The 26,437-nt window shown below is 40.0% G+C and overlaps 1 protein-coding gene across 2 annotated transcripts in view; it reads right to left on the reverse strand.

Moving 5' to 3' along the window:
• SOCS6 (suppressor of cytokine signaling 6) overlaps nucleotides 1-26,437 on the reverse strand; it is a 1,023,578-nt gene that overhangs the window by 458,261 nt on the left and 538,880 nt on the right. The gene's annotated exons all lie outside the window — the stretch shown is intronic.

The following is a 26,437-nucleotide window of genomic DNA, read 5'->3' on the forward strand; positions in this document are numbered from 1 at the left end:
TATGTATTTTCTACAAAACAGTGTTTCTCAACTCAGTATGAATTATTTAACTACCATCTATAATAAATGTGGTAAAACATACATAGGTTTTTTAGCAAATTTAATATAAATGAAAACACATGTACCAGTACATTTACCATGAAATCCAAATGTTATGAATAATTATTGAAGCAAACTTTGGCTTTTTTTTTTTTTCTATTTTCAAGAAAATCCTTAGGAGTTGTGAAACTTTGAAGTTTAATATGTTAAAAATCCTTAGGCTTTTGTCTGTTCCAGATTTTTCCTTGTGTTCTTGAAATAGTATAAAGGGCGAATTAGCTTACCTTTATTTCCAGCTGATACTCATGACAGGAAAAAGTAAAGGTTAGAAGTAAAAAATTGTAGCTAAGAATTAACAGGGCTGGGATTTGAGCCCTTACCTGTTTTCAAAGCCAGAATTTTATGTGCCTCACCAAGTTCCATGTATTAAACATCCTTTCTGGCTAATTTTATGACCTTTTAATTTCATTTTAAACATTAAACATAAAACACAAAGAAAGGTACGTGCTGTTTTAATTTGTTGAGGAGAAACTGGAACTTTTTTAAATGAGAAAAATAATTCCTTTGAAAATGAAACTTCAATTATCTTAATTCTTTCCCTCTGCCAACAAAGGCCTATTTGTACTCATACCATTTCTTTTCTCTAACATTCCCATATGTGACAAGAACAGGAAGACGGGAAGCTTCATTTATCAGACTCCGCGGTCAGCAGGGTTCCAGCTTGATTCTACCACTGAGAGGCACTTAGACAAATTGTTCGTTACATATGAATATCAGTTCTGTGCATTGTAGAGAATAAACATTCATCCCTTATCTGGGTTATTCTGTGTCCTACCCAGGCTAGAAAGAACCTCAATTCTGTAATGTTCTCTATATCATATGTATTGAGTAAAAGAGTTTTAACCTATTCAGAGTAATAAAACAGAGACATTTCAACTCCTGTCTTATTTTTGGAGACAGTAAAAAAAAAAAAAAAATCAGCCTCACAGACAGAGAACATGTGTATCAAGTTCAGTCTGTGTTTCAAACAATAGCCTTAACTATCTCCCTAGAAACAGGACTGGTGACAAAAATAAAGGAATACAGAACTAAGACAATGGAGATGGAAAATAATCATCGGCCAGAACTTTGCTTCTCTGATAATGTATCCAGAGTTAGTCTGTGAATTAAATGCCATTTCTCTTTTCTAAATTGTATATTATTTATTTTCTTAGAAGCCATATATTCTGTTACATGAAACAAAATCTGTGCTTACTTAAAGGGCAGAACAATTAAATAGCTGAATTTGAGAGAGGAAGGTCTACTTTCCTATTCTGAAGCAAGTTTTCAAGAGCAATGTCATTGGGTTGGCCAAAAAGTTCGTTCGGGTTTTGGTCGCATTGTACCAAAAACCCGAACGAACTTTGTGGCCAACCCAGTATTTTTCTTTTCTAAAACCTATACAGGATTTATGAAAATCATCTCTCTGAAAGACCTGAAGGATCAGTGTTTGTGTCGATAGTAGAATTTGTGCGCCAGGCTCAGATTCTCATCCTCCTCCTCTGATGCTGAAAATGCCTGAGGGCTCTCTCCAATGACCTGTGAAATGATCTTCCAACCACTTCTGCGATCCTGAAGGAACTTCTACCATCTGACCCACAGCCTTTTAATCATCTGGCATTATTCGTCAGCGTGAGTATTGCTCTTGAACCGGTCTGGATTTCTTGCTATTGTCTGAAGAGGTTCTCAAATCCCCTACACAGTATTTTTTTTTTTTAAACATCTTTATTGGATTTATCGCCTACACTTTTTATCAGACTGATCTCCACACAGTTCACTCTTCTTTTCTGGGAATGATGCCAGGAGCTGCCCCTCCACCAGTGGCACACTAAGATTTTTGTGTATTTTTTTTTTTTTTTCCAAACAGAGGGTTATTCTGTTCCAAGTGGGGGTATGGGTTTTATCCTAGAACTCTACAGAATGAGGGATGCCACAGGTGTCTCCAGCACTACCGGCCCTCCCAGATCATACCACCTTTTCTCAGGATACCTTGAACCACAGCTTGAACCGGCTACAGTACTCGTTCCCCCTCCCTCTGGCTGTAGGCCCTACGTAAAACGTGAAGGCATCTGTTACTCTAATAAAAGTATCCCAGGAGTACTTTTGTCTTAAAGCAGAGAGAGAGACTTTATTCCAGCATCATTACCGGTAACGCACTACACACGAGCTAACTGTCCGACGGTACAAGCCCCACCGGGCTGTAAGCAGATAAATCAGCAGAGAGAAACACAGCAAGGGGATCACAGTGAACTTCAAACACAAGACTGAAACTCACTTCACCACAAACAAGCAAAGGAAAACAAGCAGTCACGTTTATATTTTTTAAGTGTCAGCTCTTAATGGAAGAGCATCAAAAATATCAAATGATATGCCCAATTAGCTGTGTAATTAATACGTGACTGTTTAGCTGTTCCTTCCCTCTGTGGCCCAGCCTGTCCTCTTTTATAAAGTTTAAAAGTTTCATATTTTCATCTTTGGGGATACTTTTAATATTTTCTTTCTATATTAATTTCTTAAACACACCGACATAACACTTAGCTAATCTTCATCAGTTGTAAGCATTAAGACCAAAAACTTTCCCTTCCTAAGGCTTAAGTCTGAGTAAAAAAAGAAACCAAACATCTTAAAAAGTCAAATAGTGGAGCCAGTGCCAATTTTACAAAAAGCACTCTTACCCTGCCTTAAGCGTTCTGTTTCGATAACTATTAACATTTAACCAGTTAGCAAAATAGTTATAACCCCGTTACCAAATTAACCGTGTCATTCCGGTAGGCACACTTCTGTGCACAGTATGTGTGGGAAAGATGAACTTCATATTTGATAAAGCAGAGTTGAAAGACAGTTTGCCTGAAAGTGCGCCTCTCAACACCAATTTAAGCTCAGAAAAATGAATGCAGGCCTCTAGCAACTGATGCGAAATAGCAAATAGACTGAGGCTCGGGAAAAGTGGAAGAGAAAGAGCTGCAGACGTGGAACGTGAGTGGAAGGAGAGAAAAGAGGACTGGGAACAGAGAAAGGGAGACGGCAAGTGTCAACAGCGGGCAAATCCCGCCCACGGAAGGATTCTTAAGTGAGACCTGCGTGGCCCCCCAAATGCAAAGCTATTAACTAACTGCTTACCTCTTCTCAGCAGGAGTTGCAAAGTGCAGCCACTTCCTCTTTACCTTCGAGGGGAACGTCCCAGCATGACTGAGACCCTCTAATTTTTACTACACGTTTTACTGAGATGGCATTCTCCTGAATGTCCATGGAGTTCACTCTTACTTCTTGGAACATGTGCTTTGATAGAAGGCTTGGAATACTTGAAACTTCCTGATCACCGGGTCTAATTAGCATAATGTCATCCATAGAGCAAACCAGCGTGATGTTCTTTAGAATGTCACCTTGACTGTGGTCCCTAAGTACTGTATTATGAAAGACAGCAGGCGAAGTAACACAGCTCTGGGGCAAGACAAGGAACGTGCGCTGCTATTCTCACTATTTCGAGGCAAACTGGTCTTAATCTTCCCCAGTGGTGGTTAGAAAGAAGAAAGCAGTTGCCAGATAAAAGGCCACACACAGAGTGCCAGAAGCTGTGTTGATATGTTCCGTTGAAATAACGGCACATCCGACACAGCATCTGTGATGGGGCCACCACCACACTGAGAGAAGCAACCTGCCACTGGACCTGAGTGCGCCTGTCCGCCCGCCCTCGCTGCGCACGCCAAGGGGGCGAGGTCCTGACCACCCGCCACCTGAGACGTTTCTGGGGCTGGGGTTTGCAGCGAGCAACCTTGAGCGATGGGGTAAGGTCTCCCTGTGGCCAATATGTTCCCACCTCTCCGAGTTCCTCAGCCGTGACGCAAACTCACTGTTCTCGCAGAGCGTGGTCACGTGATGGTCTCCTTGGCTGCGGATAATCCATCCATTGTTACATATACAACAACAGCTTGAGTCCCCTCATCCTTTCTCTAATTCTAGGTGAAGGAAATTCTGGCATCTTGACTTTGTCTGCTCGCGCCTAGCTATGTCTGCATTTCAGGGGCTCTCCCAGAACATCGTTTGGGTGAGTTCCCGGTGTCCTTGCAAAACGCTGAGTCCTAAATCATGGGTCAGTGTCCCGCTGTTAATAATCCTCTCCTTTTGTGGTAAACAGAATGACGTCTCTCCAAAGACGTCCATGTCCTAATCCCTGAAACTTGTGAACGTGGTACCTTACATGGAACAGAGACTTTGGAGATTGATTTTAGACATTTGTGAAGGGGAGATTACCCAGGCAGATGCTATCACATCTGTTATCACAAGGTCCCTTTAAGAGGGGGGCAGGAGGGTCAGGTTCAGAATAGGAGAGGCTGGTAGGACACTCGGGAGAAACTGCAAGGCCAGGGAAGTGGTCAGACTCCAGAAGCTGGAAAGGCAGGTAAACAGACTTTTCCCTAAACCCTCCAGAATGAACACAGCCCCGCAGAGAGACCTCTGACCTACAGAAGAGTCAGATCATACATACATATTTGTTATTTGGAAGCAAAGTATTTGTGGTTGTTACATCAGCAGTAAACTGACACACCTAGTCAGCCTTCCATTTAATATTTATCTGTCCGCCTCTCAGCCTAACTCCCCGAGATCTACTGCCCCGTATATTTTCCCACTTCCTGCCAGTAAACGTTGGCCAAATCTGGACTGCATTCTGGATACGGCTTGAATTTCTCTGCTAGGACTATACTACGACCTAGAGGCAAAGCGGAGAGGTGAGAATGGTTCTGCAGGAAAGTAAGATCATCTTGCTGGACGGTGGGATCACTGCACAGTCTCCACGGCAGGGGTAGGAGCTACCTCTGCTCAAGAGTTTAAAGCTATCTGGGGAGAAATATTGGGGGATTTACCCGAATCCTCCTATCCTAAGTCTTAGGGTCCCACTGTCCCTTTGAGAACCCTGAGTTTGACAAAGAAAACATGCAAAGTTTCAAATGGGGCCAATTTTGTGTCGAGGCCACCATCATAGCATGATCCTGAACCGATTTTCAGCACAAGAGGTAAGACTATCTATTACAGCTGCCACAGAGGCTCTCTGGTTTCCAAATATGTCCTCAGTTGTCAATTACCTGCTCTGAACTCATGTCTCTGAGATACTTTCAGGATTTAATTTTTATTTCAGTGTCTTGTCTTTAAGCTATCATCCTCACCACCTTTAATTAAATCAAAGCTAGACCACTGCCAACCAAAATAATACAATATTACAAGTGAAGGTCAAATAAGAGCTGTGGAGTCTGCAGACTGTATTCCAAGCCACACTTCTCACGAAGCTGGATGGCTAATATTGATTAAGTATCTGACCCCTAGAATGCACCCAAAAGGCAAACCAGAGACCAGTAAGGGCACTGTTTGTGCTACTACTGTTCCTTCCTCAGCCACTCCAATGACTCATGTGGTTTATTTAGGTCAGTCAGTTTTATAGTTTTTGCAGGACTGGAAGACTGCCGTTTAAACTGCCCTAAATGTATCATTTTTTCACTCCAAATATATGCTATAATCTTTCTTCTGATGGTTAGCAACTTAGAAGCGTACGGTGATGTAAGCTCAAGGGTATGACACTACAGGTATTTTTTTTTTCTAGAGTCCTCCTTACTATCAACGTTGGAGTGTTTTTCAGGGTCAGCATAGGAAGAGTGGGACTTTCGGGTGGAATCTGATTGCCAGGTAGGTTATGTAATGCTTTCTTGGGAAAGTAAGTCTGATGACTGGGGTAGACAGGCAAGTATTTTACCATCAAAGGTTACTAAGTCATCTGGATGTCCTCAGGGTTGCCAGTTGCTCAAACAGCACATTTATAAAAATTGCTAAAAAGCGTCCCTACCTCCAGACACTTTACTTCCATCTACAGGAAAATTTTCATAATGACTTGTTCTTCTTATGACACCTTAACGCCATACTCCAGAAAAAATGTGATAATGAATATATACATCTCTAGTGTGTACAATATGAATGACTCATACTTAGATGTGGTGCCCTGTGCACTAGACACCTGAAGAATTCAGCATGTGTGTCCTCACAGAGTCCGAACTCTTGGCTATATATGTTCTTACAAAACTCTAGTCTTACATTGGTCGTAGGGGTTATGGTTTCAGTTGTATAAGACCAAGTTGATTAGTAGTAAGTTTTAATCTGAAAGCTCACATAGTTTTCAGTTAATGAATATAAGAGGCAAATCCAACGTTAAGTAAAATCCCTCTTCTTTCTTATAAAGTCAATTTATGGCATATTCACAGGGGATAAGTGATTGATGAATCACTAATAGTAAATGGATAATCTTAATAGAGAACCACTGAGACTGTCCAAGCATCCTCTTTCTAGTCATGCAAAAACTCCAAGAGTTAGCCTGGAATAAGTCCTATCATGGTAGATTTAACCCTCTTAGACCACGGACTCCTGAATTTTAATCCAAGGGAATATACGAAGACTTCATGTAAGCACATGATATTTCAATTGAAGTAGTTATAAAGGACCTCAGTCATCAGTATTGAAAGATGATATTTATTCTGCATTACTGCAGTATTATTTCCAATGCTTTTAAATTTCTGCTTATTTTCATCACCATAAAAATAATTTCAAAGTTCTTTACTTTCTTCTAGTGGATTCCTGGCATCTTTCACGGCACCTGCCGGTAAGCATGATAAATATTCTCCAAATTATCTGAGTACCCCTTTTATCTTTATTTGTAAATAATCCCTTAAATTCTCTGCCTCCAATATGTAACAAAAATACCAACGCTACAAAAATCTAGCATAGCAGTTATTAAAATGTATAGCGTTATTTTTAAAAATACCAAAAGCATCAGTAAAACCCAAAGCCCAAAATCTGTATCCACAGAAAATGCTGGATATTGGGAGGTATTATGACATGTAAGTCATATAATCTAATAGTCATGTTTTAGACTTCATCATATTTTCATGCTCAATAACATTCAGAACTACTTGTTCTCGTCTTTATCCCCATCCCTTTGTTCAAACACTCCCTTCCCTTGACTTTGGTGTTTTATTGTCCTTGCTCTGCCCAGCATTCTGTCCACTTTCAGGTTCATCATCCTCTACTTGGCTGTTAGATGTTGGAAATTCTCAGGCTTTTTCTGCTCCCATTCTGCTACATTCACTCCAGGAAATATAATCCGCTCTCAGTGATTCACAAAAAAATTACAATTTTTTTTCTCTAAGGTGAAACTTGAGTACATGGTATCTTTTTTTGTGTCTGAGTAGATTAAATCATTGATCAACCACAGTTACTCCCAACTCCACTGGAAAAGTATAATTACTTTCTGATACTGAACTTTCTCTGAGACTTTGGTCTCATGATTTTCAGTGTCACATGATCAACTGAAACTAACCACATTCAACACCAGAATCATGATTTCACCTGTCTTCTTTCACACTCACCTTAGTTGACTAATTCTCATAATGATACCTCCACCTAAGAGAAAAATATCTTTTGGTGTAAAGCCAGAATCCTTTAGAGCACACATGAAAGCCCTTCATGTGCATGTCAAATCCATGACCAAATCCTGTCAATGTCACTTTCAAAACATTTTTTAAGAGAAATTATCTTTTATAAATATTTTAGTCCAGGCTATCATTTTTTACCTAAACTACCACAAAAATATGGTAAAGTTTCTCCATCTTCACTAAAGCCAACTTACAATTTTAACCTCAACTATTACCCCAAGTATCCAGGACAAAACAGCTGAACAAATGCATTAATCATCACAGTCTACCTTAAAAACTAGGTGGTTTCTTAAGTTTCTGTATTGACCTTCACCTTGACACAGGGTAATAATCAAAGTACAGCAAGATGTATTAGTGATTATACAGATTTCATCTCTGCCTGCAACCAGAAAGTCAAAGGGCAATTCTACCATCCCCAACAACTCTGGTGAAATTAGGCTCAACTGAAATTCTTCCCAGGGCGTACATAGTGGCATTGATCACTTAATCTTAGGGACAAATTTTGAATTTAAACACACACTTGTAAATAACATAGCATCCAAAAGGAAAATTAGACAATATTTAGAAATAAAAACACAACATATCAAAATGTGTAGGATACAAATAAAGCAGTGCTTAGAGGAAATTTTATAGTATTAAATGCTTATATTATCAAAGAAGAGTTCTCAAGACAATAATCTAAGCTTTGACATCAAGATACTAGAAAAAGAAAATTAAGATCACAGCCAACCAAATGAAAGGTAATTGTAAAAATAAGATAGAAATACAATGTAACTGTAGCCAGAAAAACCAATGGATATCATCAATGAAACCAAAAGGCAGTTGTTTAAAATGAGTAACAAAACAGATAACTCTCTAGCTAGACAGATGAAGGGGGACGGAGGAGACACAAACTAACAACATCAGGAGTATAGGACATCACTAGCATCATTCTACACCCTATAAACATAAAAAAGGGAATATAATGCAGTTTATGCCTATAAATTAGACAATTTTGATAAAAACTGAGAAATTCATTGAATGACAGAAATTACCAAAGCTCTCTCAAGGAGATACATAAACTGCATAGTCTTATGGCTACAAGAGAAATTGAATTTGTAGTTAAACTTTCCACAAAAAGCATTCCAGGCCTAAATGACATCTCTGTTGAATGAAATCAAACAATTAAAGAAGAAATAATGCCAATTCTGCTCAAACTCTTCAACAGAATAGAAGATGAAGGACCATTTCATGAAAACACTATTACCCTGTTAGTAAAACCAGACACAGACATCAACAGGCAATTTTCAGGCTGTATCTCTTATGAACATAGATCTAAAGCCTTCAATAAAATATTAAGAAACTGAATATTAAGAGACATACAGAGCAGTACAAAATGATCAAAAGGTCAACCTACAAAGTATACATAGCAGCCCTAAATATATATTCAAACTGTAGAAGTGTAAAACATATAAAGCAAAAACTGATTAAAAAATAAATTCACAGGCTTCCCTGGTGGCGCAGTGGTTGAGAATCCGCCTGCCAATGCAGGGGACACGGGTTCGTGCCCCGGTCCGGGAAGATCCCACGTGCCGCGGAGCGGCTGGGCCCGTGAACCATGGCCGCTGAGCCTGCGCTCCACAATGGGAGAGGCCACAACAGTGAGAGGCCCGCCTAGCACAAAAAAAAAAAAAAAAAAAAATTCACAAGCAAAATTGGAGACGGCAACTCCCCTACTTCAACAACAGAACAATTAGAAAATCATCAAGGATACAGAAGAACTCAACAAGACCATCAACCAACTGACATTTACAGAAGACTCAACACCAGAATATAATTTTTTCAAGCAGCCATAGAATATTCACCAATATAAATTATACCATGAATCACAAAATAAACCTAAGATTTTAAATGACTGAAATCATAGGTTGTCTGACCACAATGGCATCAACCTAGAAATCATTAACAAGAAAGACAGCAAAAAAAAAATCTCCAACACTTAGAAACTAAGAAACACACTTCTAAATAATCCATTGGTTAAAGAACACATCAGTTCTTTGAATAAGTCTCATTCCTTTGGAAATAAAAAAAAAATTACAGTGAGTAGATAAAAATATAATATCTTAAAATGTGTAAGATGTAGCTAAAGCAATTCAGAGAGGAAAATGCATAGCAATAAATGCTTAAGGTAAAAAAAGAAGGAATATAGCAAATCAACCTAATTTCCTGCCACAAGACACTAGGAAAGGGAAAACAAACCCAAAGGATGTGCAAGGAATAAAGATAAGATCAGAAATCAATGAAATTGTGAGCAGAAAAACAATAGAGAAGCCAATATAACAAATAACTTTGCAGTGGTGGTTAACACAAATCTACACATGTGATAAAATGACATAGAACTACATACACATGTTTTACTAATGTCAGTTTCTTTATTTTAATATGGTACTATAATTACCTAACCAATGGAGAAAATGGGCAAAGCATAAACAGAACCTCTCTGTATCATCTTCAACTTATGAATTTATAATTATTTTAAAATAATAATGTAAAATAAAAGAACTCTCAGAAAACGACAAGACACTTCACTGAAACAGAAATATGGGTGACAATTAAGCACGTGAAATGGTTCAACATCACTAGGCATTAGGAAAAAGCAAATTAAAATTACCATGACTTATTTATATCTTTCATAATAGCTAAAATTTTTAAAATACATATTTACAAACTAACAATAATGGACTCTGGCCAGAAAGCAGAGCAACTGGAACTCTCATTCATTGCTGGTGCAAATGCAAAATGGTACAGTCACTTGGGAAAACAGCTTGGCAATTTCTTATAAATTTAATCATTCACTATCCTGAAACTCAGCAATCCCAATCCCAGGTATTTACTCAGGTCAGCTGAAGATGTATGTTCCCACAAAGACACATACTTGAATGTTTAACAGTATCTCTATGCATAATTACCAAAACTTGGAAACAAACCAAATACCTTTTAACTGGTGAATGGATAAACATACCAGCAACCACCACTGCAATGGAGTGCTGGTCAGCAATAAAAAGGAATGAGCTGGTGATTTATACAACAAAATGAATAAATCTCAGATTAATTATGCTAATTGTAAAAACTCAAAACGCTACATACTGTATCCTATTTATATGACCCTTGAGGACAGAAAAAGCTCTAGGGAGAAAAACACAGTCACTGCAAGGGGTAGGGCATGTGCAGGAAGTGACTACAAAAGGGAGACAGGGAGTTTAAGATGAAGGAACGGCCCTACATATTTGTCGTGTTGGTGTTACAGGTCTTTATGTCAAATATGGTGGCTTAAGTCAAAAATGTTGGTATTACAGGTCTCTATGACAAAACCCATAGAACTCTACACCTGAAAGGGTAAATTTTACTGTATGTGAATTATACCTCAGTATTAAATAGGAACGAAAAGAGAATGGCTAATAGGAAACACAAATTAAGATGACAGACTTAAGTTTAAATATACCCCTCATCCCCAAAATACAGATTTAACCTGATCTTTTAAAAGAAAATCTCAGATTGGATAAAGTTATAAAGTCATCTAAACACTCTTAATCAGATACCTATGTAAAAGATAATGGCTCAAAGAGTCTAAAAGGATGGAAATAATGTATCATACAAATACTTAGCAAGAAAAAAATGTTTAATAACATCAGAGTAAGTAGATTATAATGCAAAAATTGAAAACAAAATGCAAGAGTATCATTTACTTTCACAGGGGACTTTTAAATGTATCTTAAAGTCTGGTAATAGAAAACAATGACATTTGTTGCATCTGATTTTATTGGTACATAGCAGTCTTCTATGTGTTAATTAATCAAGGAGGCCATTAGGCTGAGACGGCACTAGGGCCACAGCAGCCCACAGAAGCAAACCAAAATATAAGCCTGTAAATGCCTCAAGGTTACAAAACCAAAACCTAAGGACAACCCATCACTAACAGCCAACTACACTTTAAGCTACAGCCAGTCGATAATGTCTTTACTTTGCTTCCCCCTTTTCTGTATGAAAGTCTGACCCTGAGCTCTTGTCCACAGAGATCCTAACCACTTCCAGTTCGGCATTGCCCAATTCAAAACCATTTTTGCTCAAACTCTTAGAAATGTTAATATGCCTCAATGTATCTTTTAAAATATATTTGAAATATTTTAAATGAAATAAGCATAAAAAGCAAATAAGTGCAAGATACACTAAAACTCCAGAAATGTTTAACCTGGAGAAATTTCCTAGGAAGTCAGCTCTACCCTTTAATTTCTTTGTCCACTTCTGGTCCTCACAGTGTCATTTGAGTATCCCCTTTTATGGCTGTGCACACCTTATACACACATGCATCCCACACATCTAAAATTTATATTCACAATAACTAAGGTCTTATTGAGAAAGCTCTCAGCAAAGAGTGTGGCTACTCATACTTTTTTTCTAGCAACAAGTTAACAGTCCCCTGGTATTAATTAATAGCAGCAAGGGATGGGTAGGGAATTTTAAAAGGCAAAATAAAAGTGATCACTGAATAATGAGTGATTGTTAGATAGCTGGGGCCATAAGCAGCACTAAAACAGAATAAACAAAGATGGTCGACAGGAGATTCAGACAGTGATTTGAATTAGAAAAACTAACAGGTGTGTCCTTTGTAAAAGCATGAGATGTAGTCATTCAAGTCTGAGGGCTGAGCATATTTTATGCCAGATCTGCACATCATGGACAAGTCTGTTTAGACAGTAAGTAGTAAGGTATCAACTGGAATTTATTGTACCTCTTGATATCTGGGAGCAACCCGTTTATTGGCCTGGCTGAAGTTTTGCTCCCACACACTAATTAAGACAGGAAGACTTGCCATCTCCCAGAAATATGGCCAGACAGCTGCCGCTGTATCCCCCTTGATGAGAAAGTACAAAATAAATTAAGGCAGGTAATTGGTGTGAAAACGTCTTAAAACAAAAAATCCATGCTTAGGAAATATTTTGAGAGGCGCGAGGAGAATAGGGTGCTATGGAGTATTCCCTGAAAAGATTTCACGGAGACAGAAATGTCATTTTGCTTTCTGCTGGGCCGCCAGACTGTAGAGCAGCAGCTACGCATACACAGTCGATGCTTAAGCAAAGTTTTTAAACGAAGGAGTGAAAGATGGGATTCCTTCCCCTGCTGAAGGCAGATAATGCCAGTATTTCTGAAATGCTGAGAAAAGCAAGCAGGTCCAAGCTGCCTTCTCTAACCACTGTTCCCTCAAAGGCCTCAGCCAAAGGGAGAACCCAGGCTGTCAGATGTATGTCACGAGGCTCTGAATACAAGAGATGAGCTAAGGTTTGGACCTCTGGTAAGAAACCAGTCCGCTCTCGAAGAGTGATTTACGGGGTTTGTTTCTAGATTCGCTTGACTGAAAGACCCAGGAGTCCACAGTAGATGGTGAAGAGGGAGGGCTGGGGTCGAGGTGAGGAGCTTAATCTAAAGGTTCATTTAGGTTCCGGGCTGGAACTTCCTTGAGCGGCCGGGGATGGCGTGCAGAAAGTGGCTGTGTAGATAGGAGCGTGAGTACACGTGAGTACTGAAAAGCATCTTATCCTGTGATAACTACATGTGGCTCATTTTGATACGGCAAAAATAAAAACATGTAACATTTTAATTCTTCAGCATCCATGTATGCTTAAGCAAAAGAAGTTGAAAAGAAATCACTGATGTAGGTTTCTAAGAGACATCCAAAACATTTAGAACTACTCAGAAAGTTTCTGTGTACATTCTGCTATTCTATTAAGGACATTTTTTTAAGTCTGAGATTTGTACAATCTATCCTTTAGCTTTCTGCTTAGTTCATTTCCTACGATTTTAAGTCCAGTGGGCAGGTTCAATTATATTTAGTTCCCAACGTACAAGAAAGTTCTCCAATTCAAAAGGATTGGCAATGCTTGTTTCAAAGCTGGAAATCAAAATGTGATTTAATCATTCATTTGCAGATTGATTAGTTGTCTACTGGAACAGTCAACAAAAGATGGCTAATTACAGAAGATTGAGATAGAAAGGGTGCTATTTACACATAGTGTTTCCAAAATGGGAAATCCAGGGGAATAAAAATCACAGGGCTTAAATGAGGATTGAGGAGGACGGAGTCAAGTCCTCCCACCTTCACTGTGAAAGTTATGTTATGATTTTAAAAAATTGCTCGCTACCTTAGCTGGAAAAGGTACTTGGACACAGGTAAACAGCTGCAGCAAAGGGATTTTTATTCTGCTGAGGCTCCTGTAGTTTAAGGGTAGGAGGCAGAGACTTGAGTAAACCCTGTTTGTGTTCGGAATGCGGATACTCACAGCCTTTCTTGGTGTGCAAGGGCCACGAGTATTTGGATTTCATGCTGATCCTGGAGAATCTTGAGAAAGAATTGTGGAAAAGGTATGAAGTCTGGTACTAAAGTAGAGATGCAGGCAGACACCCAGCGGATGGCAGGGGAAGATGGCGCCAGGCCAGGCACTTCCCTTGGAGGGAACTCAACCCTCACCTGCATCTCGGCAAGCAGGCTTGCACCTGGCGAGAAGGCAGGATCGTGGGCGAAAGAAAGCTCTAGTTCAGATTCCACATATAAATCATATCACATGATATTTGTCCTTCTCTGACTTACTTCACTCAAGATGATAATTTCTAGGTCCATCCATGTTGCTGCAAATGGCATTATCTCATTCTTTTTAATGGCTGAGTAATATTCCATTGTACAACTAATAAGGACCCTACTGTATAGCACAGGGAACTCTACTCAATACTCTGTTATGGCCTCTATGGGAAAAGAATCTAAAAAGAGTGGATATATGTATTCACTTCGCTGTTTACCTGAAACTAACACAACATTGTAAATCAACTATACTTGCATAAAAATTTTAAAACAACAAAAAAAAGAAAGCTCTAGTTCATGACCTGGTCCCCACCCTGAGAAGCATGCCCTCTGCAACCCGACTTCATGTAACAGCGATGTTCTCTGTCCACTGTGACAGAGCGTGGCCACAGCTCTGCAGTGCTGGCACGCGGCCACAGTGCTGCAATCCCCATTACAACATAAAGCAGATTTTCATCTCTATCAGGAATCACGGTGTGGACAGTGAATGCAAAGAGCAGAGTTCCACCTGCTTGAGAGCAACTGAGTCCATCTGTCAGCGATGGGGCTGCAGAGCCTGGTGTACGTAGCCTCGGGGGTGAGGGACGGAAACGTGTCTGGTGTCATTGTCCAGTCTAACCTTTTGGAGTTGGGATGAACTTTGTGGGATGTCCTACTCCATTTCTTCCCAGACAAGCGTATCACGGGGTTCTTCTTAATTCTCCAGAATTCTTTACAGTAGCGGTGCAGCTACAGTTATCCTGTTGCACCGACTTTGGGTGTACGTGAGTCACCTCTTCGTAATCCCCCCCTCCTAATTATTGGGCCCTAAGGGCCAGCCAGTCTAGATTGGCCTGAAACGTAAAATCCTACAACCAAAGTTTTCAACACGCGGTGAATCTGCACGAGTCTCCACGTTTTGCTTCCTTGTCGGTGTTTGTCACCTGTGCGCATAAAGCTTCATGCATAGATTTACACCAGAGAAATTCACAAGGCCCTTGTGTGTATAGATCAGTTTTTAAATCTGTATGGCTATTCAGCTATTCAAGGGCTGTTTAGCCCTTTTAATGTAAACGTGGTTAGTGAAATTGAGGAATGAAAGTATTTTGTTTAATATAAATTTAAATAGCCCCATGTGACTATTGGCTACTGTTTAGACAACATAGGTCTATAAGATAAGAGGAAAAATGAGTATTTTATTTAAATCTGTAACTTAAATTCTCATTTCTGTCAGTATAAAAAGTCTTCCCCACCAAGCTACCAATGAGAGGCTAGCTTACAGTTACAGCAAACTGATAAGCATTGTCATATACAAAATTCTCCGCTAGGTGCTGGTATCTCCTCTCCTACTGAGGGACTGCTAAAAAAGGAAAAAAAGAACGGACCCTGATGCAGGCAGAAGAATAAGCAAACAGTAATGATTAAAGGTCATTTTATCTGGAAAACATTAGCCTCTGATTAATTGTGAGTTGGCTAAGTCACAACCCAAGACCCCCAAAAGTGTCCTTTAGCTACTTTGGAGCAATTTATTGCTTATCCAAGTGGTGATATGTTTTCATCAAATACTGGAAAGGATGGGGAGTTAAATAATATTGATAGATTTTGTTTTGTTCTTTTCCTGTACTTCAACTTTTGTTCACAAAAATTAAAACTATCATCTACAACTATTTGCAGTTTTCTTCTAGTCTCTAATAAATGCTGATGGAGACAGATGTGTCAATAGTATGTACATTCTACCATTTTGATGAGCAACTTTCTTCTCCATGACACCTAATGTTGACCACTTTAAAAATTATGACTCCACATTTTAAATTTATGTTTGCATTGTTCTTTGCAGAAAGCAAAACGTGATCTCCACTTTTAGCATCAGGACCATTTTTGATGGAAGTAAATGGTAGCCAACAGAATGCGACTCAGAAGGAAAGATTGACAGTCGACAACAGTTCCCTGATCTACGGAGTATTTCACTCTCCTGAATCAACTTGAAGAAAAAGCAGCGCTTAGCACTTAAGATATTATCAATGACAACTTGCCATTTTCTATGTGGATTAAAATAGTGTGAAGGTAGTTTCATGCCTGAGTCATACTCTGATTATCACATACTCCTGACATCCTACTGGTAGGCATAGGTAAGAGTGTACATTACATTTCAGGATTTGTTCAATTTTAGCTGATGAACAACAGATTATAAGACTAGCTTTAACAAGTACTATTATGCCTTATCCACCTCACCCAATTTGGCAACAGTAGTCTAAAATATGTCATTTCGAGGGCACAAGAATTATTGGCACTCTTGCATGTAAGACAGTAAAGAGCTTTCTTCCTCTCTATGCAGTAAAGAAAGAATGTATTGGTTAAAACTCCAGGATAAATCACATGTACTCGCCTTTTACCTTCAGTGCTTCTTATATTTGTAACAGGCAGTAGCAACATTATAAAAACTTTATGGAAAGACCATGGATGACCTCTGAATGGAATCACCTGTGAAATCTATCTTTACACGCACCAGTCCCCAATCCTACTTAGTTGCCCTCAAACCTACATCTTGTAGTTACTTAAAAATGTATTTTTTTTAGAAAAAAAAATGCTGCTACTTCCTACTGACACAAAATTGGAGTAAATTTTCCAAGAGTTTGTTTCAAATACGTACATATTGAGAAATAATGTTTATGAGCACTGAAATGTATGATTCTTATCAGATCTGTTTTACTCTTCAGTTGTAACTTACAGCTGTGATATTGGGTACTTTACAAAAGCACACTCATAGACAGAATTCATGCTGAATCCTTAATTAATTAATCCTTAATCATCCTTAATCCATGTTGAATCCTTAACCCCTAATGTGACTGTATTTGGAGATGGGACTTTTACAAAGGAAATTAAAGTTACATGAAGTCGTAAGGGTGAAGGGCCCTAATCCAATCGAACTGGCATCCTCATAAGAAGAGAGCACAAGTACAGACCTTCTACAAGCTGGGAAAAGAGCCTTCACCGGAATCCGACCACACCGGCAACTTGATCTTGGATGTCCAGCCTCCAGATCAACCACTACAATATTTTGTAAAAATAAAGCAACTTATTGTTCATAAGCGTAAGATAAAACATGCCAGATGTCCTCAGTATACATGGCATATGAGTGAACGGTGCCCTATACAGTTATATAGCATACAGTGTAAAACGACAAGCCAAGATGGGGTTATCCTTCTAGAAACAAAGACTGGTAGAAGACATTAAACAAACACAGGATCATGAACGAAGTAGACTCTATAAATATCAGTCTCTAGCATTACACATTGAACAGATGGAGTATACGTAACACCAATATCCAATTGAGTGCAAAATTTGCTACTCCGAGTACAAATTAGTTACTCCGTGAATGCAAATCATACACACCATATTGTTAGTGTACATGAAAGTTGAATCTGTAGATCTACAATGTTCATGTAGCTAAACACCTAGAAAATCCAAAACATTCATCTGGCAAGAATATCACGTACGGGTTTCACGTCACCATATTTCGCTTCGAAATGTAACAACACTCTCACTTGGAAGATATATATAAACAAATGAGTTTTACCTCGGTATTCAATAACTTCTAAAGAGCCTTAATCTTAACTGATGAATTCAGTTTTTAGTTAAATAAATTCCCTTTAACAGCAACTGTGTGGCATTATTTATTAGTACAGTTCGTACTGTAAACCTTATCCTCGATCACTGTCAAACAGATGAGATTAAAGACATACGAAACAAATGTGACCTGAGGGAGCTGCTGTTCCAGACTGAAAGCGTCACTGACACAGGGTCCTGTGAGAGGCTCTTCCCCTGCTCTGCCCTGGAATGTTGGTGGCCACATGGTCCCAGCCTCCCCTGTATCTTCTCACTCCCCCCCTTCCCGTATCACCATGACATAGAGACTCCCCTCTCGGCATCGCTGTTTCCTCTTCCTCCCAGGATCCACAAGGCCAGTTCTCATGCTGACCAAAAATGCAGCATTTCCTAGAAATATTAATTCCAAACTGTTCCATATCAAACTCATTCACTTCCTCCTCTTGTCTCAAAACAGCGTTCTGTTTTTTCCAGTAGAGAAGACCTGACGACCAAACAAGATCAATGACTTTGTCAGCGTCGTCTTTGGTTTTCTGCTCTTTATTCTTCCACAGTTCAATTCTGAAAACTCTCTCCTTTTCATTCCCTTTGTTCCATCCCTGAGTACACTTACCAACGTTAAACTTTTTTTTTTTTTTTTTTTTTTTGCGGTATGCGGGCCTCTCACTGTTGTGGCCTCTCCCATTGTGGAGCACAGGCTCCGGATGCGCAGGCCTAGCGGCCATGGCTCACGGGCTTAGTTGCTCCGCGGCATGTGGGATCTTCCCGGACCGGGGCACGAACCCGTGTCTCCTGCATTGGCAGGCGGATTCTCAACCACTGCGCCACCAGGGAAGCCCACCAACGTTAAACTTTTATCTTCAGTAAATCTTCCTACCTCTAACCAACCGTCCTGTTAAACAACTGAGTGTTTTCCAAGTTTTTGCAGTACTACCTTTCCAGTTTCAAATGCTCAATGCCAGAAGCTTACAATTTTTTAGCGTGGCATTTAACGAATTCTTCCATCCAACATTATTCCAAGGTTTTAATATTGTCTCCAGTTTCCACCCACTCCGTTCCTTCCCAACAGACCTGGTGCCTGTTCATCCCAAATACGTGCCTGTGTTTGTACTGTTTTAGAAATGCCTGTCCCCTCCCTGTGAAACCTCTTCTCTAGCCCCCAAACACATGTAATTCCAGGGCACAAAAGAGTTGCCAGACATCACATGCTCTCAGATCACAGTAGCTGGTACGTGTAGCTGGTACGCTAACTGGATTGGGAATTTTTAAGACTCCTATTTAGTTTCTTTCCCCCAACTCCTAATGCATGACTTAACGCAACGTAAATGCTTTTTAAGCATGTGTTAAAATGATTTTAATTGAATTGAATATCAAACAATTTGAGGGCTAAAAAAGAACAATACATGTAATTTGCAACCACTCCCTAACTTCCCAAGTTCTGTATAAATATTTTTGGCTTTATTTTTGCATCTCACTGCACTGGCCTAATCGTTGAGCCTTTTAAGTTAAATATTCACAAAGACCGGTCATGGATATGGGTTGCTATGGTAACGTGGTACTGCCAGTATCTGGCGCTCTGAAAACTTCATGAGTTCTCTGAGTGTAAGAACCCGGGAATAACCCTTTACACTTTAGGTGCAACTATATAATTTTGCAAGTTATGTCTAAAGGAAAAAATAAATTCATATTCACGTAAGAATAATATTCTATGTAAGAAGCTTAGGGCCCATAGGTATCATGGGAATAGGATCTGACCCAAATGACTCTATGTACCTATTTTGAAAATACATGTTTGTCTGAAAATTTCTCACTGGAAACGTGCTAAGCAATGCAAATCATTATCACTAGTAAATACGATCGTCTGAGATTTATATACATACTGTGTTACATCACAGCAAAATTATATATTATCAAAACGTCATCTTCCATTTAATACTATCTGTAGGCCAAGAACTATGCTTTCATACAGCTAACTACTAAATCACAGTACTTTTGTGGTTTACCACTTATAAACCTCATTTGATATAAGCAATCGCTAAATAAAAACTAAAGACCTAACTTAAGAAATCTAATATCGTAAATTTCAAAGGTCTTTAACATAATTACACTTGATTATTCATACTTTTATTTAGTTGAGTGTTTCTCTGTAACTATGTTTTTTAAGTTAGTGAATTCACCCAAAATATGTCTCATGAATGCTTTATTTCAAGGCTATTTTATTCTCAGGGACATACAATTTTAAGCTGCTATATATCAATGCCTCCAGATAACCAGATAAAGAATTAACAAGCTATTTAAATAAAGATTGTGCTTATGAGTGGTTAAAGATATTGTTACTCATAAACATGCTAAAATTTGGATTTTTTCTTACATTTTAGTTTTGTTTAGATTATATTAACAGTAAAAGAACTCAATATATCTTGAAAAATGCAACAGATCTTTCCCATAGACATAATACCTCACTTAAAATGATGAAGTAACAATATAAACTCAAAGAATAGAAGACTTTTCTTTGTATTCACCCATTCTAATGAGTGAGTAGCAGTCATACATTGCTTTGTTTCTCATTACCCTATGGCTTTGGTCATAAACTCCTATTTTCAAGTGCAGAAGACAGTAGCAACTGACCACGTCAATCTATATGTGATTGAACCATTGCTCATTTTTCCCTAAGTAGTTGTTACAGGAGACTGCCGGTTTCATGAAGAAAGCTCAGAAGTTGCATAAGCTAAGAGAAACAATGATTTTGTGCTGGCTGTTACAAGCTGGTTTGCAATGGTCAACAAGCTGACCAGTTAGAGAACAAAGAAAAGGTATCTGTCCCATATGCACGAAAGTTACTCAGCTTCTTTCCTGAGGACAAATCACTGTGTAGCCAAGTTATAGGATCTACATCCAAAATGTTTTTTTTAATCAATAAAAAGTATACTACTAAGTCACTAATTCAAATTTTCATACACTCCTTCCTTGAAAAATGTAAAGAAAACATCCTTCATAATTACAGATTATTTAGAATTCTGAACGAGCACCTCCACCGAGTACCAAAGACTTGAAATTTATTCTTACAAAACTACATTTGGACAAATCTCAACTCTCCTCAAATTGTTTTTCCCCTTATAGGGATCATTAATGTCTCACTTTGCTGTCCACATTTGCACCTATATCCCTATCTTTATACCTATACCTATGTGTGTATCTACATCTAAATCCATACCATTTCTCTGCATACATGCATAGGTATTTATTTGAAAACATGGTTTGAAATATATGATCTGAAAATACATTTAATAAACCGTGTCAGAAGCTTCTCATGAATAGTTTATGAACCATCAAATCATCATTATAAAGGTTTATAAAATTATGAAACAAAGACTTTGAAAATATAATGCTTTTTAAACACACATGCGTGATGTAATAGTTTACACTAACAATCCACTGAGCTAGAAATCAGTCTCTCAGATAAGGCCAAGCTGGAAAATATTCATGAAGAGGAGGAGTTCAGTTCATAACGGTTGCTGTTGTGGAACAGCAAAAGCTAAAATAAGACCACAATCCAGCGCTGAGATGACCAAAACTAACGCAGATGTCTAAGAGGCAAAGGACTTGTGGAAGTGGAAGGGAGGCTACCCTGCAATCCTCCTCAAACCAACCAGGCATATGTAGAGATTTAGTCTGGTAGTCATCTGGCTAGAAGTTAAATTACTCATCTACAGCCTCCTCCCAGCTCATTTTCTACATTACATGTTGGAGATCAATATCTACTAGCTAAAACATCATCCAGACTTAGTCTAGTCCTCTGATTCAGGCACCTTTGGCATTTTTTTTTTAGTTGTTCTCTAAAGAATGCTCCTTTTGGGCTTCCCTGGTGGCGCAGTGGTTGAGAGTCCGCCTGCCGATGCAGGGGACGCGGGTTCGTGCCCCGGTCCGGGAAGATCCCACGTGCCGCGGAGCGGCTGGGCCCGTGAGCCGTGGCCGCTGAGCCTGCGCGTCCGGAGCCTGTGCTCCGCAACGGGAGAGGCCACAACGGTGAGAGGCCCGCGTACCGAAAGGAAAAAAAAAAAAAAATGCTCCTTTTATCAGTATCAGAGAACATGTAACAGATTTTCTGTAACAGCAACTAAGCATATTCTAAACCAAGACACTTTGGCAATTATTACTAAGTATTTACCGTTAGCTAATACCAACACAAAGGTATTTCACAGGATGATGGTTAAATGGAAAGAACCTAGAGCTTTCTATGCTCTTTGCTTTCACTTTCAACTTCTCAAAGCAGGTAACCAAACCAAAAGCCAGAGTATCACCCTACCGCCATGAGCTCAAGCCCAGTTATAAATAAATACTGAAAATATAGTTTGGCTTAGTGTAGATTTATTCATTGACCCTTGTAAAGACTCATCCATATAAAATAATGAAATCACTGGCTGATGTGTGTAGATATCAGCAAGTTATCTTTCTCCTAAAGAATCCATCAAGAGAACACTGCCACTACAATCAAGAGCTTATAACATCAGTGAAATCACTGCTTGGTTTTGACAAAATCACCTGCTTGAATTTTTCAACACCTAATTAACACCCTTGATCAATGCCATTTTACTGTATTAGTGCACCATTCCGCAAATGCTAATGGTATATTAAATGTGTCTGATCGATATTAAAGTAGTGAGTTGTAATCTATTTCGACTAAAAGTACAGGGCATTATTTTAAGTCTTACAGCTCTATATCCACTGCTTCATGGATTGCACTGTGTGATCTGCAAGATTCTGTCTTTCACAAACACTGCAAAGAACTGTACTCAGATAACAAAACTGTATTATATCATCAAAAATACGTGGTTTAAAAATGCCAATACTTTTACCCTTAAAAATCAATATTTGGAAGACAAAGCAGAGTATCTGAAGGAGAAGTGTGACCTGTGACTTAAGAATACTTTGCCTCTTTTAAAGGAGAAGGTTTTGGCACTGGATGAGAAAGATCACAGAGTGAGCAGGTCTGTTTGAACAAGGAATCTGAGATCCCCTGGGAAGGGAAATTATGAATCCCTTATTTCTGAGACTCAAAGTCAGCGAAACCTTTCAGAATAGATCTGGTGGCATCAATCATGGACCAATAGCTAAGAAGAAATGGGGTGGACATGATAGAATCACCAAGAGAAGAAAAGTGACGGATCCGAAGAGCTCGCCTGCCCTGTAATGAATGAGAATGGGTGAAAGAGCACAGTGGTTTGGGGAGATCCGATAAAGCAAACGTTGAAACCTGTTTCCACTGGATCACTGCAACGGCAGGCTTGCTCCCCTCCCCGGCTCCGCCTTTGCTCCCAGACTGAAGCATGGTGGGCTGGTGGGAAACACGGAAAGGTCCTCTTCCCTTGCCTTTGAAAACGAATGCTGCTTTGGGATGGCTACATACCAGTGACGGACAAAGCCCTAGTCATCATTTTGCTAGAACAAGTTGTGAACAATCTTTTCAGTATTTCCAGGTTTCCAGGAAACCACAGCAAAGTGGCAACAAGAAGTTTTTGTCCCTTTTGATAGATTCTCCCAACCTCAAAGACGGCTGGCTTATCAGAGCTCTAATTGCAGAGGTTCAAATGGAAACAGGACTGCCCTTAAAAACGCAGAAGAAAACAATGCATTCCTAGGGGAAATACGCTGGACTCCCTTCTAATACGGTAGGGAGGGCCTAAATTGTTCTTGAATTATTGACTGGTCACTTTTTGCAAATGTAAATTATAAAGCAATGTGCTCCAGTTATATTGATAAAATCTACTGCCCGACCCAAACCCTAGCCCAGGGAGTAATGAAGATGTGCCATAGTGAGTTCCACGTACAATATGGACCTACTTCTCTTTCCTCGCCTGTATACCAGCAAGCCAGTGTCCGCCAATAATTAAGATCAATTATCCCAGGCAGCAGAATGACCTCCTTCTCTGCTCATCTGCTCAGCCCCGTGAGGAGTCCAGAACAGCTGGGAAGCTGTTTCAACTTCCAGTTCAGCAGAACCACGGCTCTGCTCTTGGGTAATAGCATGTGCCCCTTGAGCGACAGGGCCTTCAAGCTGCTGAGGCCAGAGCTGCTACTACAAGGAGGAAAAGGTCCTCCTGATTTAATAGTGAGAAGGGCCACCGCCACTTCCACTATGTTCCCCCGCATCTGTGAGTTCTGATTACGGGAAGGGAAAGCCGGAGGGAGATGGGGAAGGGGGGGAAAGGAGAAACAGGGAGAGAAGCAATAAAATCCAGTCTTTTCGTAGCCTAACCCCATGATTTATGCTGTGCAAACCCACCATGCAAATCCAATAGTTAGGAGGAATTTACCATGTCCAGCCCACTGTGTAGAGAAGATTATACAAGGCATGAATCCTCAGAGGAAAGGCTCCTTAGGAGCCGTTTTGGAGGCTGCCTACCACACAAGGGATCACGGTAATGAAACGGCCATCTACAGACTGGTCTGCTCACAGCGAGACTTGGGATAAGCTTCTTTGCCAGGCAGGGTACCCATCAATAGCAGCTGCCAGACCAGCTTTGATGAAAGGAAATGTTCAAGGGCCCGCTGAAATACACCTGAATGGCCAGGGAAGGAAGTTGACGAATGGCCAGGGAAGGAAGTGGACTGGTATGTACAATGGGTCATCTTGTCTACCTCGTATGTGAAAGCTTATTGTTACTGTCAATATCCTGTGGTAGACATTTTTGTGGGATGCAAATAGTTGCATACTCTATTTCCATTTCAAAATATATACCTTTCTCTTAGAGGTCTGTCATGAACTTTTCAGTCTTTTTTTTTTTTTTCCCTAAGTCTTCGTCCAGACAGCCAATCATTGCTCAAAGATGGATGTATATTCTTGTCTCAGGCCATTTCTCATTCCACCCAAGGTGGGCCAACGTACTACACAAAGTTCTACTCACGGCAATTCTCATCATCCATGTGGTACTGGGTCAATCTAAGTGAGACTCTAATTCTATAGCATTCCAATTTTACCTGGTACCAACTTACCCTGTAAATACTTTAACTGACCATTATCAGGTTATAGCCACCTCCTTAAAGGTTCATCTCTGTAGACAGAGAGAGAAGCAGTAAAATAGGGTGAGCAAGTACCATGAACGTCTGAGCCACGTGCTCTCTACGTTGCTTACGTGCACCTTCCAGACCTGCCAGGAGCCAGTCTCATATACGGCATTTCCAATTTATAATGGGATGTGAATGTGTTGATATGTCACATAACTGCCAGTCCTGATAGGACGTTTGGGTGGAGGCATGCCCCTCAGATCTCTGAGAGAGGTGCTAACATGAGGTATGCTATTACCTCACAGCTTTCCGCACACATGCCCTGGGATCTGCTACAGCGTTCACACCACCAAAGCCATGCTCTCCATGGGCTGTTACCAGCCACTACTGAGCAGAGCAGGAGTTCTACAGCTGAGCCACTTCGGTCCCATGCTGACCTGCTCTAATGAAATCTTTGCCCTCGGCCTCCTTCAGCCTGGACGACACTTTCTCAAAACTGCCCTGCACTCTGGAGCTACTCCTGCTGCCGTCTACGCCTCCTGCCAGAGCTATCACACTGTTACCGTGGTCTAAAAGTTCTCCCCGCTTACTCCTGCACCCTCTTCCCTCTGTTCTGTATGAGTCCTTCCCCCAGTAAATCATCTGTGTTTCTAATTTTGTCTTGACCTCTGCTTCTCAGAGGACCTGAACTGACATTAGCAGCGTAGTTACTTGGTTTCCCGTGGTCAGAGCTGCTCAACCTCTACCGGTGCTCGGTAGCAAGTCAAGAGAGCTTTTCAAACAGGACGGTGTGGCCTTACTTCAAAACCCTAGGGACCTGTACCTAATATGCTTCTACTGAGAAAACTGCGATTTGCCACGTGTTCCATACTGCTGCTCTCTCACAGTCACACCCAATAGCATCGGTACACTGGGCCATCTGGGCCATCGTACCTACACCCCATTAGCTCCGTGCCTACACTCCAGGCTGTGTGGTCTTTTCCTAATCAGCCTACTGGCTTATCTGGTAATTGGGTTATGCTGGGTGTGAATGTGCAGAATTTGCCTCTTGCCTTACAGAGGTATAACTGATGTGTCCAAGACCAGTGGACCCCTAGAAACTTCACTCAGAAAGCAACGTCTCAGGATGTACCTTGAGCCTATCGACATGCATGTGTCTTTTTAAGGCAAGCACAGTACTTGCTACTTCCTGCTCGCTAGGCCCAAGTAGCTTAATCTTATTATATAAAAAACTGTAACGTCCAGAGAGATTTCAACATCATCAAGATACCTCTGGACTTTATGATGGCAGCGGGTAGAAGCATGGACTCACCTCTGCAGCTGTTAAGATAGAGCCTTGTCCCTTTCAAAAGCAAACTGCTTCTGCTTTCTTTACGGAAAACAATGGCAGAAAAGGATTTGCTAGATCAAGAGCTGAATACCAGGTGCCAGAGGCTCTATTGATTTGCTAGCATACAGACAGCACGTCCAGAAATCCGGCTACAATTGATAACACCATGATTAAGTCTGCAATAATTTCCTGTCATTCTCCCTCATCCATCTGGCTTCTGCTGTGTCCAAACAAGCAATTTAAAACTGGGACCGTGGCGGGAACGTGGTAGGAAGTGAAACGCTGCATCTCAGCAGCCTTTGACAATAACGCCGATCTCTTCCTTTGCCTCAGAAACGTGGTATCGCTTTTGGCTTA

Source organism: Kogia breviceps, chromosome 15 (genome assembly GCF_026419965.1).
Source record: "Kogia breviceps isolate mKogBre1 chromosome 15, mKogBre1 haplotype 1, whole genome shotgun sequence".
Lineage (NCBI taxonomy): Eukaryota > Metazoa > Chordata > Mammalia > Artiodactyla > Physeteridae > Kogia > Kogia breviceps.